This window comes from Pinus tabuliformis, chromosome 5_1 (genome assembly GCF_031772625.1).
Source record: "Pinus tabuliformis cultivar Carrire ecotype Pingquan chromosome 5_1, CPIR1, whole genome shotgun sequence".
Classification (NCBI taxonomy): Eukaryota; Viridiplantae; Streptophyta; class Pinopsida; order Pinales; family Pinaceae; genus Pinus; species Pinus tabuliformis.
Genome location: NC_142305.1, coordinates 931562969 through 931575857, shown reverse-complemented (window position 1 = coordinate 931575857; position 12889 = coordinate 931562969). Strand labels below are relative to the sequence as shown.

The window sequence follows — 12889 nt, the reverse complement described above, 5'->3', positions numbered from 1 at the left end:
CCTCCAAAAGCCCCGAACCCGCTGATAGTGTAAACTAACTCTTGTGACCTAGCTGCCTCCAACCCTGGAAGTCCATCTTGACCATGCCGTAAGGGAAACCAAAAAAAGGAACATGACACGAGATTCCATAGGCCATGTAAGAAACTTTCCATTTATGAAAGCAACCTTCATCCCTTTGTTCTCCAAGGCATATATAGACACAATATTCTTTTTCAATCCTGACACATATAGAACATCCTGTAGATGTATAATTTCCCCATAATCCAAATGAAATGAAACATAACCAAAGCCCTTCACAGGATAAGTAGAATTGTCCCCAAGGATGATCTTTAAATTTGTTTCCCTCTCAACCAAATTTGAGAGGACTTCATGGTAACCAGTGAAGTGCCTAGAGGCCTCACTATCTACCAACCAACTATCAAACGAATCCGGAGGAGAGGAACTAGAAAGAGAAGAAATAAGAAAATATTCAAATTGAGTAGCAACTGCATTATTTTCATACCTTGAGTTCCTTGATTTCTTTTGAGGACAGTGGCTTTCATCATGATCAACATGAGCATTTCTTTTTCTTCTATCTTTGAACTTGTTGTTGTTGTAGCCATGATTATTGCTATAAGATCTAGAAGCATCATTCTTCTCAGGGCAATCTCGGGCATAGTGACCTCGCTTATGACAATTGAAACATTGAATATATAACAATTCCTTGTCCCTTTACGTTCTTCTGTTAGAGTCTCTGGATGTTGGAGCAACCTTTCTTGAGTTAAATGGACTTCCTCTTCCTTTCTTCTTCTTGTCTTGAGCAATAAATGCAGAGGGTTCTCCTTCTTCATCTTTTTGAATTCTCCCTCTAGATATCATCCCGGTCTGTAATGTTCCAAACTAGGAAAAATAGTGCTATGCAAAGCAAACAATAAAAACGACACCATAAAATTGAAACATTCAGTGTACACCCATAAAAAGTCTAGGAATAACCAAAAGCTGAGCCATTTTATTATAATCTGGGAGAAAAATACAATAATGTGGAAGTGGTGCACCTAGGCTTGCCTTAATGGCAAGCGTGATCAAGCCCAGGTGGTAATTTGTCAAGCCCAGATGACATAAATCACTGCTGCATTGATGCCTTGCGCTGCCCTGGTGAAACTGTGCTGTTTGCTGCGAAGATGCTGCTGGAAACCCCACCTCCGGTGCTCAAAAGATTCCGGAAAATTATCCCAGGCCTCTCCACCAAATACCTAGAATAACCCACAAAGGAATTGGCCAAATATTGAAGTCGAAATTTTGGCCCAAATTCCCCCCTAGCTCCTCTAGCTGCTGGCTGAGTTGGGACCCCTGTTTGACCCCTCAGATCTGCCCAAAAAATTTTGCAAAATTAGCCCCAAGCTCCTCAACCAAAACCCACCAAAACCCAGAAAGGGTTTGGCCTGGTTTTGACCCCGGAAATTCGGCCTCCCAAGAGCCATGCCCTCCTCCAACTGTTGAAGTGTACAACCTGCCTGTAACTCCAGAATAAGCCCTCCAAAACACACCAAAATGGCTGAGATAATCTTCCCCGAACTTCCCCTTATCTCTCCCGGCAAATACTCGCTCCACAACTGACCTAAGTCCCCTGACACGGGGATTCGGGATTCGTAGGATACGGGGATTCGAATGTCGGATTTGGACATGTTGACCCCCCGGAATATGACACGTAGGATTCATTATATATTATTTTATTAAATATATATATATATATTAAAAATTAGATAATTCTTACACAAATTCTAATTAACGATACAAATTCATTGATTTCAAACATAGATCTTCATCTATAGCATGCATAGTACATACAAAATTCAAATACATGTCAGTGGTCACATAAATCATGATTCATAAATGAAAGACAACTTACAACTACAAGATAGTAAGATAAAGACACTGACAACTGTAGTTTTCTCATTAAGTCATCATTAAGGATGATCTCATCATTTAATTGACTGTTATATACTTGGCAATAAACTGCAGCAGTCTGATCTCTTGTTGACAGTGGACTAACATTGGTATATCTTAAAGTCTGGTGCATTCATTAGTCCTTCATTGCCATTGGTTTTCTCATGCATTATTGTGACATGTTGAAAATATATTGGATAGCAGATTGCATTGATTCTCGAAGATAGCCTTGTTGGATTACTATTTGTCCCTCTCACATTTCTTCACTAGTTGAATTGCACATTTCTTCTCTCTTGCATTTCATTACATGATTAGCTTATCCTATTGATTGTGCTTAAGAAATCTTGAAGACTTCTCTTGTTCTACTTGATAATCTGGTAAGTAAAAGAGAAATCCTAATAAAGCACACATAGGCAAGAGGGAAGTATTGCTATCACCGTTTTATTATTTGAAATCCTGATTGACAAATGGTATTTGGTTAAAGTAGATACAAACACTTTTCACATTTGCAGTTTCATTAAAGCAGATCCTAATTGTGATCTCCTCTTGCATTTATCTCTTGATAGCTTGTTGTATCTCATCCATCCTTGTCATCTCTCATTGATTTTTGAGCTTTTCTAATTCACTTGCAGGTTGCATTTGTCTTATACTTATCACTTATTCTTGTCTTATAATATCTATTTAAAGTGATGAGATCAGCCTTAATGTCCTGCAGAATCGGGACACGTTGTGTCCTAACGGGATTCGTACGAATCCCGTTAGGACATGACGTGTCCCTTTCTGGGATTCAAATCCCCAGTGAATCGTGTCCGATTCGCAGGATTCGGACACGTGGCCCCTATATAACGAATCCGGTTACTTAGAAGTTGCCACAAATTCCCCCACGTGTGCCCAATGAAGAATTCTTGTGTTGGTCTTGAGTGCTGGCAATCACGCTGCTCCCAAATAGAAATCTCTAGCTCCCAAAATCCTCCTAAGGGCTAGTCTTCCCCTATACTTCCTTCTCCAAAAATCCTTCAGCAATTGCTCCCCGGAACGCCACTGAATTATCTACTGCGTATTCCGCTATTGTGTCCTTCTGGAGTACGCACTGATTGAATGATCGCTGAGTTGGGGGCTCTGAATATCCACCTGCAATCTCCTGCAATCTCCCGGAATAATAGAAAGAAACCTCACTAGGGTGGCACTCGTGGTCCACCAAAGAGAGGGTGAGTTCTTTGTTTGGAGAACTCGTGCTAAACAACGGGTGACTCGGCTAAGCAACTCGAGCAACTAAGGTTGAGTTCAATATGTCCAAATATGCCAAATGAGGCTGAGCCTCCTCTATTTATAATTCGTGGGCCTCTTTTCCCATGTGGGCCCCCTCCAAATAGCAATTCGACTTTCCCTCCTTAGTCATTTGAACTTCCCTCTATGGTGGTGCGTATTTCCTCATATGGGTGGCCACCACGATATGCCAACAAAACATTTCGACCCCTTTTGCTCCCTATGTCTTTTCCAAAAGTCACATGGGTCCCATGGCCTCCAAAACTGTCAAAATTGTTGCATAAATAAACCTATAACAATTTAATTTTAGAAGGGACATTAAAGTCCTCCCCTCCTAAATGTTGCTTGTCCCCAAACAACTTCAGCACCGGATGCTCACATACGTGTTCACCCTCCTAGGTGGCATCCTCATCTGGCAAGTTCCTCCAATGCACCAAAAATCGCTTGTCCTTCAACAATGCCTGAACAAGCGCCTCCTCTGTCTGTTGATCACCATCAGTAATATCGAGGTCCCAAATGTGCCACTGAGTCATCCTAGGTCCCTGCGTTGTCCTGACATGACAAAATCCCTCAATACCAGGATCCCAATCCATCCTGTTCCAACTGAAGCTCCCATCACTCCACTCACTATCCTGTCTGGTATAAATACCTAAAGTCCTCCACGCCATCGGTGACTCACTAAATCCCAAAGGAAGACCTGAGTGACTCCGCCTTGTTGCAGCCGACTCACCCCTAATGGCCGCTGAGCTGTCTAGTACTGTGATGTCTGGGTCCCATGCTAGCCATAGAAGAGTGCCACCATGTTGTCGTTGCACCACTCTGGCTCTAGCTGACTGCCCATCGTGTGTACACTGCATCCAGAACTCGATGGTGGAATACTGATAGAGGTGAGACACATCCTGCCCAGACATCTCCAAACGCCAAAGTATACCCATCTAAATCTAACTCTGAACCGATGCAACCACAAAGAAAGCTTGCCTCGCCATCCGATGAAGGCCATTGTGTACCCCCATATGCCAACCCCAGAGTGAACTAGACCGCTCTCTGCCATGACTTTGACCATCACGAGATAGAGTGATCTATCAACCAACTGAATCCTTGCATCCCCTAGTTGGGCCTGCTGCAACATAGCTCTGACAACTACAGGAATCCATCCATGCCTCATCTCTAGTCCCTGCATGTGATCAATATATAGGCTCCATATATCGTGGGCTAATCTGATGCATGCTAATTTGCCCTGTACCTGCCACTGTGTAGTACCGATGATCGCTAGAAGCCACGTGTGCCAAATAGCTACCCCTAAATGCAACCAATAGATGGGTATCCGATACTCGTAATCGACCCAGGGTATGTTGATCCCTCCTGTCCTTGCCAACCAACTCTCTTGGGTCTACCATCCACCCTTTCGATAATGTACCAATATAATGTCTAGAGCCCGCACACATACTGGGAAACTCCCTCAGCCGTACCCGATATCCTCTGCTCATGCATGGTCCCGACATGCCCTAAGGAAAGAGTGACACATGTCTCCCTTGTGACTAGCTCCCCAGACGTAGGCTCGGTGATGAACGATATGCCACCCCTGCAGATGATCACCTCATCCGCCAACCTGTGGCGGTCAACTGACGTTCCAACCTAATGCCACTACTTAGAAGTCTTTCCCCTAGTGCGCTGAGTGTCATCTAAATATCTCGGGTGAGTGCCTCGTCCCCCGCTGCTCATGCCCAGAGTGCAAAAAGTCAACAACAAAATCGACTGCGCCCGTGGGGGATGTAGAAGAGGGTTAGGCGTGTGAGTCCCCACAGATACCATCAAGTATCACTCATTTATGTCCCCGTCGATCCTAGGTGGACTACACCCAAAGGTATTTTCGGTGTCTTCGTCCATGGGTCTCCCTGGAGGCAACACTCCCAGATCTCGCTGTGCAACACCATACCCCCCTGCATACCACCAATCATGCCAACACCCTTGGACATGCAACTGTACACCGCGGCCTACCCATGTACACCACTGGATACCCTCGACTACATCTATGCCATCCTGTACTGTCCTGTGTCCCACCTGTGTCACTACACCTATCACTCCCCACACGTATTCAGTGCGATGTGAGGCACTCCCGCTCCACAACGCAGTCCAACATACCACGACACAACCCCATGCGTCTCCATGTCCATCTGTCGACCACTGCTCCACACTAGATGCTCCTACCCATCCCTGAACGAAATGGCCTAAAACTGTATCCATATGCGTCGGCTCGCATCCAACTCGTATCATCACCTCCACCGTTGCATCACCATGCTCTCCGATGAGGGGACTTCCCCTCCAAATCCTCCCTGAGGGGCCCAAGAAATGAATCTCTGTAGGTACCAGTAGTGATGCCACCACTGCTCTGCTCCTCTGTGTCCTTTGTTCCCTACACAAGCGTGAGGAATCTCCAGCTCCATACAAGGCATTGTCTGGTGGCCTGCCGATGCCACCTCCTCCGACAAACTCCTGCCATAGTAGTCAGATCTTCTTGTGATCCCATTCATAACCGTCATACCAAGACAACACAAGGAGTCTGCCCATAAGGTGGTTGGCCACTGTTGCTCACCCAAACTCCCCTAGCGAATGCACGTGCTTAGCTACTAGGTCAACTATACCATCCAGGTTGTAGTCAACTGGCATACATGGGAAATGATAGGTGGTCCGTCCCGGATCCCAATGCCAGTGGGGGCTTTCGGCATCCCCAGAGCCTGGAAACTCTTGCTGAGCTCCACCTGGGTCCACTACCATCTCCATAGCCCACTCCACTTGGTACCAACTCAGAATCTCTTGCCATCCAACCCCAAGAGAGGGATTGAATGTACGAACTCTTATACGCAGGGCAAGCCCTCCATCCTGCAGATGCTGCACCCTGCACTGCTCATGTCGCCTCACCTCATTAGCGTGGTTAACACATAAAATATGTCGGGGTGGCTCTGCCTCTCTCTCTCCGGGGTGCAGAGGTAAACTACTAATGCTACAAGCCCCATCTATGTATGTCTGCAGAGGGCTGCTATGATGCTCTAAAGTGCACTCTAGTTGTACCATTAGGGAATCCAACCATACCCCAACCCAAGTCAGTTCGACTGTTGACTCAACACAAACCACTCTCATGCCCTTCAACTCCTTTTTTTGTTGTAGAATGGACTCTCGTACTGTCATGGCCTTCTCTCTCAATGCCAAAAGGCTGGACTAGATTTGATGAAACTGCTGTGGATATCTATCACCTGCAGACTCGGTCACAGCTTGGACACCTCAACAACTATCGACATCTCAATCATGGGTGGCATCTCCTCAACGGATGGCTCTATGTGTGTGGGCTCTTTCCTCTCCACCAAGGTGTGAATTGGGGCTATAAAAGAGGTCTCGAATAATGGTGACTCCTGTGCCACATTGGGTAGATCGATGTAGTCCTCACCATCTTGTGGGATCTCAACATCATGCTCAACCTCCTCCTCAGGCTCCTAATATCTAAATCCAGGTCTCCACCAGCAAAAATGTCCCCTGGTCTCACTCTCTAACTGTCCCTGTCCTGCCTGCTCCTTTTCAGGAGATCTAGCGCCCTAATTCTGTTGACTTTCCCCACTTGATGTAGATGGATGCACCCCCACGACATGCTCACCTCTAGCGTCTCTCTTGTAATGGTGGGGATGGGTCTGGTCTATCACCCTCGGGCCTCCTCAACTGGGCCAACCTCTCATTGTCCCAATGGAATCCACCCCAGAATTTATGCATACTAGATTTCCCTTGAGTGATGGGTTTTTCTACGGTTTTACCCGCCACTGTGCACTCACACCCAAATCTTCCCTGATCTTCTGGCTACCCACAACTGGGCTAAGGTCATGCTCTTATACCACTGGAATGTTCCAAACTAGGAAAAATAGTGCTATGCAAAGCAAACAATAAAAACAACAACATAAAATTAAAACATTCAGTGTACACCCATAAAGAGTCCAGGAATAACCAACAGCTGAGCCATTTTATTATAATCTGGGAGAAAAGTACAATAATGTGGAAGTGGTGTACCTGGGCTTGCCTCAATGGCAAGCGTGATCAAGCCCCGATGGTAATATGTCAAGCCTAGATGGCACAAATCATTGCTGCAATGATGCCCTATGCTGCCTTGGTGAAACTATGTTGTCTGCTGCAAAGATGCTGCTGGAAACCCCACCTCCGATGCTTAGAAAATTCCGGGAAATTAACCTGGGCCTCTCCACCAAATACATAGAATAACCCACGAAGGAATTGGCCAAATGTTGACCTCTGAATTTTGGGCCAAATTCAACCTTAGCTTCTCTAGCTGTTCGCTGAGTTGGGACCCTTGTTTAACCCCTCAAATCTGCCCAAAAAATTCTGTGAAATTAGCCCCAAGCTCCTCAACCAAAACCCACCAAAACCCACACCCACAAAGGGTTTGGCCTAGTTTTGACCCCGAAAATTCAGCCTCCCAAGAGCCACGCCCTTCTCCAACTGTTGAAGTGTACGACTTGCCTGTATCTCTAGAATAAGCCCTCCAAAACACACCAAAATGGCTGAGATAATCTTCCCCGAACTTCCCCTTATCTCTCCCGGCAAATACTCACTCCACAACTGACCCACGAATTCCCCCACGTGTGCCCAGTGATGAATTCCTGCGCTGGTCCTGAGTGCTGGCAATCACACTGCTCCCAAACAGAAATCTCCAGCTCCCAAAATCCTCCTAAAGGCTAGTCTTCCCCTGTACTTCCTTCTCCAAAACTCCTCTGACAATTGCTCCTTGGAAGGCCATTGAATTATCTACTGCGTATTCCACTACTGCGTCCTTCTGGAGTACGCACTGACTGAATGATGGCTGAGTTGGGAGCTCTGAATATCCACTTGCAATCTCCTAGAATGATAGAAAGAAACCTCACTAGGGTGGCACTCGTGGTCCACCAAAGAGAGGGTGAGTTCTCTGCTTGGAGAACTCGTGCTAAACAATGGGTGATTCGACTAAGCAGCTCGAGCAACTAAGGTTGAGTTCAATATGTCCAAAGACGCCAAATGAGGTTGAGCCTCTATTTATAATTCGGGGCCTCTTCTACCATGTGGGCCCCCTCCAACTAGCAATTCAACTTTCCCTCCTTAGTCATTCGAACTTCCCTCTAAGGTGGTGCGTATTTCCTCATGTGGGTGGCCCCCACGCTATGCCAACAAAACATTCCGACCCCTTTTTCCTCCCTAAGTCTTTTCCAAAAATCACATGGGTCCCATGGCCTCCAAAATTGTCAAAATTGTAGAATAAATAAACCTGTAACAAATTAATTTCAGAAGGGACATTACACAGTCTCCTCTTGAGTGCACTTACCAATGAGCTCATTAAATGAAGGGAACCTGTCATTATTGCTAATAGTAGTAATAAATGTCTCCCAAATTGGAGGAAGACTTCCAAGAGCTATGAGTACCAACTCTTTATCAGATATAGATTCATCAATGGTCAATAGTTGATCCTTGAGTTGTGATATTTTCATGAAGTATGATTGCATAGTCTCCTTGTTCATTTTGATGTCCTTGAGTTGATTCTTCAAGGAAAGAATATGATTCAAATTGTTGACCTCATCCATCCCAACCAACTTATCATAGATTTCCTTGGATTTCTTTGACTTTGAAATATAAGTTAGCAAATGATCTCTCAAAGAATCAATAATTATTTTCTTTGCTTTTATCTCACCTTTCTTGTACTTGGTCTTGACAGTAGCAAAGCATTTTTCGGAGGTTTAGGTACCTTTCCTTCCACATATTCCAAGACATCATTCTCATCCAAGGTCACCTCCAACCTGATTTTCCAAGCGACAAAATTTGATGAGTCATTCAGCTTCTCTCCGTCCTTGAAGAAAGAAGTAGACATCTTGACCAAGTCAAATGAGCTTCTTCAAATAGGATCTCTTCAAAGGTGATTGCTTTGTCTCTTGTCTCCTTGGGCTTGTCTTCACCTCAACTATGATACCATGCTAATTTTCCAGTGTTCTATGCTGTAACAATCACTTATAGGTTATAACAATTTTTCTTTCAATAGCAATTCAATCTTCCTGTAATAATAAGCAATTGTCGATAGAACAGTGAACCAAAAGCAATAAAGACAACCAAGAACAATAAAGACACAAGATTTGGCCAAAGACAATGGAAAAACCCAGTAAGGGGGAAAATCCTTTTTCTATTAGATTGTCATCAAATGTAATGTTCCTAATTAGGAAAAGCAGTGATAAACAAAGCAATAGTTGACATGCATTCACAAAATTCAGAAATATAAATAAACACCCATGTGATCACCAAAAAACACCATCAAGTGAGCCATTTTATTATATAGTTGGTGCAGTAGTACAATGGGTATGGAAGGAGTGCACCTAGGCTTGCCTCAATGGCAAGATAGAAAAGTCTCAGGTTGGAGAATACAATGCCCAGATGGTAGAATGAGCTGCCACAAAAATTTCCTGTGTTGCCCAAGGGGAACTGCACTGTCCACTGGAAAAGAACTGCTGAAAGACCCATTTCTGGTGCTCAAAAAAATTCTTCAAAATTAGCCCCGGGCTCCTCTCAATAAACCCACCAAAACCCAGAAAGGGTTTGGTGTAGTTCTGACCTCCGAAAATTGACCCCAAATACCATGTCCTCCTCAAACCGGTTGGAAAATACAACCTGTCTGGAAATTTGCTAAAGCAACCCTCCAATCACCCCAAAAATGCTGAATTCTACTCCCTGGATGATTTCCTAAAACTCCCAACACAACCCAGCTCCTAAACTCCTCTCCTCAACCTCCCACGCGTGCCCATAAATTAGCTCCTGCGCTGGCCTTGAGTAAGAAGAATTCGTCCTTGCCTTAATGCAACAATCTCTGGCCTCAAAACTCCTCACCTACCTTGGACTTCCCCTAGACTTGCGAAGCAAAATTTCTCCCGGCAAATGGCACCCGGAAGATAGTTGAAATAAGTGATACGATATCCCCCTAATGCGTCCTCTTGGAGCACGAAATAGGCGGAATGAATGGCTGTACGATGCACCCTGAGCTCCACAAATCCTCCTCTAAAATGGCACGATTTTACCTTCTTAGGATGGCACTCGTAGTCCACCAAAAGAAGGGTGAGCTCTCCCCTTGGAAACCTCTGCGCTGAACAACACTGTGACCTGGCGAAGCAACTCGAGCAACAAGAGAGATATTAGATTGACAAAAGACCCCAATAGTTGCTAGGCCCATTCTATTTATAATTTTTGAGCTGTTGATTTGGGGTAGCATCGGATGTGCTCTAGCCACGAAATTTGGTGGAGAGGTTGGGGCACATGAGATCTCCAATACCCAGAAAGGGTTTGGGCAGATTCTAAACAGATCAGGAGATATTAAAATAATTAATATTTTTAATGGAGTCCCTAAGTCTAAACTTAAAGAAAATAAAATATTTATGTGTATTAATATGAATTTGTGTTAGAGTGGTCCAAAAGACATGGATCAAGCCAGATCTAATCTTAGCCGTTGATTAGGGACTTAATCTCGACCGTTGAGATGTCAATAGGAAAAGTATAAGAGGAGGCCTGAGGGTCACTTGGAGAGCACACCAGATGATCAGTTATTCTATTTTCTAGAGCAGGGTTTGCTAAGAGAGATAGTATCAGTGATCGGGAGAGCAACTGAGGGGCATTGAGTATAGAGGAACAGAGAAGGCAGAGAATGCGCCAGGAGAGCAGCGCAACAGCCAAGGAGGGTGACGCAGAGCCAGCAAGGGCCTCATGTAGGGCCATGCAGAGGCAGCCAAGTGCTGCGCAAAGCACCAGAGGGGCCAGCGTAGCTGACGCAAAGGCTCCCTGAGCTGACGCAGGGCCTCCTGGGGTTGATGCAGGCCAAGAAAAGCTGACGCAGGGCCAGCGTGAGACAGAGAGGGGCTGACGCAGTCCAGATTGGACAGACGCTGGGGTTGCAGGAGCAGTTTTGTGCCGAGGAGTTGCTGGAAAGGTTTTTCGGGGTTTCAAGCAGGAGATTTCTCTCAAACTGTGAGGTATAGCTGCTAAGAAAATTCTTTGTAGGGTAGGCCAGGTAGGGCACCTAGATTGTACTCTGATATTGCTTAATAAGAAAACCCTTAGATAGCTGCATCGGTTCTCCCGCATTGGGTTTTTCCAGGGACATTGGTCCAAAAATAATGGTGTCATTTGGTGTGTTTGTTCTTGTTTCTTTTAGTTGCCGATCTGTAATATGTTGAGCATGCACTGGTGTTTATTTTCAGTGTTTACATTGTAATTAACTTGTTAAGGAAAATAACAAGTAGGTAGGAATAAATAAGATAAAGTGCATGGAGGGTTTCTAACTAAGTAAACCTAGAAACCTCAACATGGTATCAGAGCATGATTGCAGATCATAGGAGGACTAAAAGACATCAGCGGAGCAGAGTAATAACAACGGAAAACCACTATCCCGAGGTGACAGAAGCTGTTTCTAGCAGCGCAGAAGCCAAGAAAGTGTGACGCAGAGCCAACCAGAGCCACGCAGAAGCAGTTGGGAACTACGCAGTGCCTCAGAGAGGCCAGCATTGTTGACGCAGAGGGCCAAAGGGATAACGTAGGGCATCCTAGGGTTGACGCAGACCCATCTAGGGTGACGCAGAGGCAACGTGAGGCAGAGAGGGGTTGACGCAGTTCACAGAGAGGCAGTTGTTGGGGTCTAGAAGGCTGTAGGAATATTACAGAGTGGAGCTGGTGAGGTACTGTAGTCAGAACAATACCTGGCGGAGCAGGGCCAAAGGAGTTGTTACCAAGGGTTTCTAGCCGAGGAACCCTGATCAGCAGTGCAGTTGCACAAGACGATCAGAGTAGGGGGCATCTTGACAAGCGACAGAAGGATTTCCAGGAGGGAAATCAGGACTCAGAGGGAGTCCAGAAGAGAACTTCTAGACGGGAAGTAGAGACTCAGAGGAGTCGAACAAATAACTTCCAGGAGGGAAGTAGAGGAGCGTCATGGCACTACACGGGGTAAGAGACCAGGATAGACTGGATGGAGCATCGAACTTCGCAGTCTGGAAGACCAGAATCTTATCAGTGCTTGACAGGGATCGTGTTAAGAACTTCGCCTTGAAGGTTATAGCTATCCCAGTCGACCCCAATGATAACGACAAGTACGAGGAGGTGATGGCGAGAGCCAAGTGCATTATCTTTCACGGGGTTAAGGATCATGTGGTACCACATATAGCCGAGAAGGAAACGACAGTTGAGATGTGGGAGGCTCTCAAGAACCTGTAGCAGCATACTTCTGTGTAAAGAAGAATGCTGCTCGAGAACCAGATGAGGTCGTATCAGATGAAAAAGGGTCAAATGATTGACTCCTTCCTTGGAGGACTGAATGAGATCCGAGATCAACTCACTGTTATACGAGCGACACCGAATCAGGAGCTTATGGTGAGGACAACCCTGAATGCTGTCTCAGAAGAGTGGGAAGTGTTTGTCCAGAACATCCTGGGCAGAGGGACTCTCCTACCTTGGGATGAGATGTGGGTAGCATTTCGCCAGGAAGAGATTAGATGACAGTCAAAGACAGGTAGCAGCAGCAAAGGGATCAAGGTCAAGCAGGAGGAGGAGGATGTGGCCCTAGCATCTGAGGGAAAGCAGGAGAAGCGGAAGAAGAAATATCTCTCCAAGATCAAGTGCTTCCACTGTGGGGAGATGGGTCATTATG

General features: G+C 45.5%; 1 protein-coding gene across 1 annotated transcript in view; it reads left to right on the top strand.

Moving 5' to 3' along the window:
• The window catches only part of LOC149167840 (golgin family A protein), a 101322-nt gene that overhangs the window by 72452 nt on the left and 15981 nt on the right, over positions 1 to 12889 (top strand). The gene's annotated exons all lie outside the window — the stretch shown is intronic.